This window comes from Pezoporus occidentalis, unplaced genomic scaffold (genome assembly GCF_034315485.1).
Source record: "Pezoporus occidentalis ecotype Australia unplaced genomic scaffold, CSIRO_AGI_Poc_V1 ctg93, whole genome shotgun sequence".
Lineage (NCBI taxonomy): Eukaryota > Metazoa > Chordata > Aves > Psittaciformes > Psittacidae > Pezoporus > Pezoporus occidentalis.
The window spans coordinates 8,463,015-8,469,763 of record NW_026916294.1 but is presented as its reverse complement, the minus strand read 5'-3'; the positions used below and the strand labels follow the sequence as shown (position 1 = coordinate 8,469,763).

General features: G+C 50.1%; 2 protein-coding genes and 1 long non-coding RNA gene across 3 annotated transcripts in view; 2 read left to right on the top strand and 1 right to left on the bottom strand.

Moving 5' to 3' along the window:
- Positions 1–6,749, top strand: part of LOC134157217 (baculoviral IAP repeat-containing protein 5-like) — a 121,842-nt gene that overhangs the window by 12,058 nt on the left and 103,035 nt on the right. The gene's annotated exons all lie outside the window — the stretch shown is intronic.
- MGME1 (mitochondrial genome maintenance exonuclease 1) overlaps positions 1–6,749 on the top strand; it is a 208,852-nt gene that overhangs the window by 148,224 nt on the left and 53,879 nt on the right. The gene's annotated exons all lie outside the window — the stretch shown is intronic.
- LOC134157222 (uncharacterized) lies at positions 386–5,060 on the bottom strand. The gene is made up of 3 exons (XR_009962232.1): positions 4,753–5,060; positions 3,464–3,654; positions 386–3,103 (listed from the first exon to the last, which is right to left on the bottom strand). It is a non-coding gene; the product is annotated as an uncharacterized LOC134157222 (long non-coding RNA).

The window sequence follows — 6,749 nt, the reverse complement described above, 5'->3', positions numbered from 1 at the left end:
AGCCTGGAGAAGAGAAGGCTCCTTAAGGGAAGACTTTAGAGCAGCTTCCAGTGCCTAAAGGGGCCAACAAGAAATCTGGAGAGGGGCTTTTGATAAGGGCCTGTAGGGACAGGACAAGGGGGAATGGCTTTAACCTGACAGAGGGGAGATTGAGATGAGACATTAGGAAGAAATTCTTCCCTGTGAGGGTGCTGAGGCCCTGGCACAGGGTGCCCAGAGAAGCTGTGGCTGCCCCATCCCTGGCAGTGTTCAAGGCCAGGTCGGACACAGGGGCTTGGAGCAACCTGGTCCAGTGGAAGGTGTCCCTGCCCGTGGCAGGGGTTGGAACTGAATGAGCTCTAAGGTCCCTTCCAACCCAAACCAGTCTGGGATTCTATGAAAAATCACACAAAAGGTCTGGGTTCAGATGAGAATGTCTCCCAGCCTCCACATCTTCAGCCAAGCCAAAAGCTGTATCTCTCCCTTTCCTGCACCTCCTCGGTCACATTGAGGTGCACACTCTGGGTTCTGGGCACTGACTGCAGACTGAGAAATGAATGCATTATAAGAGTGGCTGTGAGGGAGTGATAATTTGGAACCTTCCAGCCTCCTGCCACCTCGCTCCTTGCAGCCTGCTGTGGCTGCTTGGGGCACTGATGTTGTATTCCAGTAGCCAGCCATTCTCGGGAGCAGGCAATCAATGCTGTTCTTCCTGGTTATCCCTGGGGTTTACATCTGCATCATCGCCCCTTGCACGGAGAACAAGTTGTGCCATTGAGGCCAGGCAGGGCACGGGCAGCAGGTCCTGCCCACAGCCTGGTACGTCTCGACACAACAGCAAGGAGAATAAGAGACTGTTTCATGCGGGCTGATGTGATGGAAGAAGAGAAAAAATGCACTAATGGAGAACCATTCTGGGCTAATTATGATAATAAGGCTTCTGCAGAGGGACCTGAAATAGGCATAAACACTTCCAGTGCAGAGTGAGCAGATGGAGCAGGGATGTGAACCCAGGTGTCTTCTGCCGCCATGGCACAGCTCTCTCTTTTCCTCCTCCCTCTGCTGTGTTTCGGGGCTGTAGATGGATGTCTGAAAGCCTTGTTTGCCCTCTGCTCACCACCACCACCATGGCTCAAAGCTGGTCCACCCCACAGCACTCTTCCCATTATCCACAGCCTATTATTCTTTGGCCTTTCCCCTCCCACTTTTTAAGACCTCAAGCATATACCTCCCACCATGGTGTTTCCCTCTGATTCTTGCTGCTGATCCAGGCCACTGGGTCCTGTATTATCAGTATAATTTGCTTTCCCCCCATATCAAAGGAATTCTCCCTAACTACTAGTTCACCCAACTCCTGCCCAGAGACAGCATCCAGCCCAAATGGAGAGGTCTGTGTACCCTGTTGTTAAAACAACCAGAGCGCTGGCGATTATCCACGGTCATCCTCTCCGCTAGAAAGTTTTTCTTGGGTTCAGTTTGAAAACCCCTTGCTCCAGCTCAAGTTTTTCAGTTCCCAGTTATTTTTGCATCCACAAGTCTTTGGCTGTTGGTAAAGAAGCTGTTGTTTAGCCCTGGAACGGCTCCAGATCTCTTCACTGGATGTATTAGTTATCCTAAATTCATAACCATCGCTGGGGTATTTTTAGCTCTGCGCAACAGTCATCAAACCAACCCCGCCACAAGGTCTGCAGGGCTCTCTCTGCAGCCCTGTCTCTTCTGAAGGTCCAGACTCAGTCGTTGCAGAGATGACCATGAAATCCTGCTTGGGTAGGATTGGGATCCACATCCAGGAGGCTGAGCATGCAAACAGGCATGGCTTGTGTTTCCTTACAGGAGAGCAGTCAGCTCTGCCTGGGCTCAGCCTTGCATTTCAATCCTGAGCACTTGGACTGTGCCTGCCACCCTTGCTCCCACCATGGAATACTTTATGCTACAGAAATACACCAGAAACCTGGTAGGAACGAGAGCAGAGGGGGTCCTTTGCTCCAGATTTGGTTGCTGCCTGCACTATGGGAATGATGCTGCGTTGTCTACCAGCCAAGCTGATCCTCCATGTAGTCCTCCATCCACATTCATCCCTTTGGAGACTCTGGAAGCAGCCTTTCCTTTTGTATAAAGACAGGAATTGGTACATCTGGCCTGAATAAGGCTTGACACCAAAGGGACATGCCAACCAGTGACTTCAGCTTCCCAGTTGCATGCTCAACCAGATCTGTTCTGCAAGCAGCCCCTGCTCTCCATGGCACTCGGGAGCCCCTGATTCATCACTCTGTGTGTGCCTGTCTTGTTGCCACTTGGTAAATGTTTCACATTCTACTCCTAATTTTCTCCCAGAACTCTGCATTCTTTCACATGCCAAGACGGACACATCCCACCAGGATGGCTTCAGATACCAGAGCTGCACAGCTTAGCCCATGCCAGATGTTAACTTTCCCTCCCTCTGCCATGATGACGGGGATGGGGTTGTCCTGGCTGCTCCTGGTCTTGGTCCAGCACATGCCGTGGTCTCCCAAATCTCACATCAAAGCTTGGGCTGTTTGGAAGTTTCCACACAGCTATGCCAGGCACTGGAATGCTACAGAGCTGTAGGACTCAGCATTAGCCTAAGGTCACTCAGAAAGGGCAGCTGGTAGACTGAGTGTAGCTGGATCCATCCCAACCTCAGCTGCACCATTCGATGCTGCTGTAGATGCTGCGGTATCACTTGTGCCAGAGCAGGCTTGTAACAGGAAAAGCCAGCCTTAGGGCAAAGCCAGGAACACAAGCTAATTTGGGAACACAATGGTTATGCTAATCAAAACACCTTCCAGAAAAGAAGGGAAGGAAATTACCTAATCCTTCACCATGCAACGTGGCACCCCAGTGCCCAGTCTGCAGAAGCAGGGCTATATACAGCTTAGAAGAACAGGCATTCTCATCTAGGCAAGGAAAAAAGCATAGGGATCTCTTGTCCTCCAGACATTCTTCATCGACATTGGATGCAGGAGAATCTCTGTCTTCCCCACCCCAAACTGGCTTTAGGTCCAGATAACTTCATGCATCTCTTGAAAGCTTGGCTGGACACAAACTGACGTGATTCCAGGAGCTGGGGCTTAGCAAGAAACTTCTTCAGGACTTGGAAAATCTGCCCAGAAAGAAGGGTTGCAATGATTCAGGGACGTGCAGCTTGTCTTGTTCCACCACTAACAGATTGTGATGGGGCAATCACTGATGATATCAAGGGAACTATTCTCACTTCCCGTGTATTATCTCAGCAGGGTTCAAGCTCCTTGCCTGACTCAACATCTGGAAATTGTAATCCAGCTGAAAACAGCCCAGGAAGGACCTCCTGATGTGCCAGGAACAAACACAGCTCCCAGCTTTGAGAAATCCCAGAGCGTGGCCCCAGGTGGAGAATTAAAGGTATTTTGGGGATACGAGCACGGCAGAGCTATGGAGAGGTCACGAATGCACTGGCGGGTTTAAATATAAAGCCACAAAGTACCTCTGGCTTAAGAGACACCTCTTCTGGGGTCAGGCTGCTTTGGTTGAAGGTCTCCCATGTTCAAGCCTCCTCTGCCTATTGCACCTGCCCCTCAAAGGTGAAACTCATGCAGCACATCTCCCCTGGGTGAAGCATCATTTGTGGGAGAGCAGAGGCATTTGCTTCTGCAGGTGCCTTTTGCCTGGTGCAACCTGAATAAAGACAGGGGCAGGAAGAGACAGTCCATTGCTTCAGCTGTGCGTGAGAGAGTGTGTGTCCATACTGGTGTTGTGTGCGGATGGCAAGGGGACAAAAGGAGGCTTGTGTGATCCATCTATCTACTTCCCATCAGCAGCTGATCTCTGACCAACCTAGTAATAGGCCATAAGCTTCAAAGATACTGGTGTAAACAGGAGAGGTACCCAAGGAGTCCACGAGTGCTTTGGCTGGGTGAAAGCCAGAACAAGCAGTTGGGGACATCACATGGGAAGAACATCAGGGCTTCCCACCCCACAAACACTGCACAGCAAAGCCTGAGAGCCACTGGATGCTCACAGCCCTGAAGGCCAAAGGGAAGAGAGAACTCAAAGCAAAAGGAGCTGGCGTGGCAACCACCACCCTGTCACACCAGCTCCTCTTCTCTCTGGGCTTGGTTTGCAGGGAAGCACTATGGGAAAATGTGAACTGTGCCCATGGTTGGAGGTTTGGATGTGGGCAGAGGGACTGCAAAATCTTGGCACAAGAGCTAGGAAGGGAAAGCAAAGACCTGAAGGGGTTTCTTCTATTCAACAGTGCAATGAAAGCTGCAAAGATAATAAGGGAGAAAAACACCCCACAGCTTTGTGTCATGGTGTTATGGACATGGTACTAATGGCAGCTTCCAGTATATCATACCAAGCTGCTGTGAAGCCCTTCGGATAGAAAGGCAGTGCCATCAACCCCACTTTTCAGGAGGAGAAATGCAGGCAGAGGGAGGATGCAGCTTTTCCAGGGCCAGTGATGGAGGCATATCCCGGGTCCCAGCTGAACGTGCTGACTCCCCAGCGAGCACAGCATCATCCACCATTCATGTCTGTTGAGGCACAGTGCCTCCTTCCAAAAAATCACATTCCACACTCATGTAAAAAACATGCATTCTAGATGGGACAAGTTTTTCTGGAAGAGAAAAATTCCTGGTTTGAATATGGAATTCCCTTCTTTTTCCACCCCAAAAAGGGGCTTTCTATGGAAAAAATGAACTTGTATTCCCCCCCCGGCTTTGATTTCTGCCTGTTTGAGTGTTTCTCCAGTCACAGACACGCAACACCTACCTTGCGAAGAGGACTTTGCAAAGGTCCAGCAGCACCTCTCCATCTCTGCTGGGAAAACCTTGCTTCAGATGTCCTGGGATCTGCCACATCGGCACTGAAACGTATCAGAAGGTCTCTAAAGCAGAAACACCTAGGAATCGTTATTTACACAGAGAAGCTGAACCGGTGTACAGGGAATGCTCTGAATGTGCTGACTCTGTAATGGGACCAGTGAACCAGATCCTGAGAAGGAGAAGAAGAGAATAAGGAGGAGGAGAAGGAGAAAAGAAAAGGAGTAAGAGAAAGAAAAAGAGAAAAGAAAAAAACTTTTTTTTAAAGAAATATATATATATATATATGTATTTTAAGCAGCTTTCTTTCCAAAAAACACAGCATAAAACCTGAGGCTTGAGGAGGTTAAATCTGTGCATGAGGTGGCATTGAATAATGCCAAGGTAAATCCTAATTCTGAATTACCCCTCTTAGGGCAGAGCCATGTACCTGCACGGGGCCATCCAAGAACACTCTGTGCTTGCTGCCTGCACACCACACTTTGTACTCTGAGCAAAGCAGGGAATTTTACATTACCAAGTTAAAAGAAAGACCTCTCTGAGTGCGTATGCGATTACACCCAGGTGCCAGGCTGACGTCTCATCCAAGCGAGAGGTTTGAACCCACACATGGGTCACAGCAGCAATGCACCACTGCAGCAGCACAGTATGATGGCTGATGTTCGGGGGTCAAAATATCAGGGGTTTGGGGCTTAAAGGAGGCTTTTGGGTGTGCAGGGGGGAGCTGGGACTTGTGGGAGAAATTCCAAGTCCAGTTTCAGGTTTGCCAGAGGCGTCACATTTGTCCCCCCATCCGAAGACAACAGACTGGTACTGAATTAACACAGCCAGGGTGGCTGCTTGTGCCAGCCCTGCAATAGCAGCATTGGACTCTGGCAAGGGGAAGGCACCACAACACCCCAAAATGCCCTGCTAGGCTTTGCCTGGTGTCTCCAAGGGGAGCTCTAAGGGATGCTCACAAAACACCTCTTCCTTGGATGCACCACCGCTCATCCCCCTGCCTTGGCAAGGGGCAGTGTTACTGGGGACATGACAAGGGCCTTCAAAACACCCGGAGAGAGCAGCGATTAAACAGGAGAACGCTAAGGAATAAGGTCACCACGACACTGGCCGTTTGAAGCACTCTGACACAGCAGAGCCGTCCCATGGGCAATGGCCTTTGGCTTGCTCATAGCGCCTGGGGAGCCGAGCGTGCCGCAGCACGGAGCCATCCCAGCCAGCAGAAGCTGTTCCCGTTTCCACTGCCGGGGGCAGTGCCTCTCATAAAGTTAATTAATCTCTTCATGCAGCATAATTACCCGGTGGGAATTGCTCATAAAGAACAACATGTGAAATCCAGGCCTTTGGATGTGACAGAAATGCCAAGATTATCCTAAATAAAAACCCCCATGCAGAATCAAATGCTTAAAACTTAACAGAGGGCAGGGGTCATGCTCTCCGGACTCTTTCCTAGCTGTGATTCCATTCATGCTGCTGGAAGAGCAGAACATCCCGTGCTGGAACTGCAAGAGGTCCCAGAAGAGGACGTAGCAAGCATTGACCCGGAATAAAGCCAGCAAGCTGCCATTTGTCCCTGGCTTTATATATATATATATATTGTAAACTGTACTTTGACTCTGTGTACTCAAGGGAAATATTTACCTTGAGAGTGACAATGTAAAGCTTGTCTGCAGAGCTACCTCTGCTCCTATTTGTATCCCACCTTGCCAGCCTCTGAAATGCCAATCACCACACTCACACCGTCGCCAGGAAATAAATGGTGAATGCATAGAATCCCAGACTGGTTCGTGTTGGAGGGGACTTTAAAGCTCACCTAGTTCCAAGCCCCTGCCATGGGCTGAGCTGCTCCAAGCCCCATCCGAAAAAGCCCCATGCAAAAAGGCTGTTCCTTCCACAGGAGTGCAGGTCTGCTTGGAGGGCTCAGAGATGCTCAAGGGGGAGAGGGGC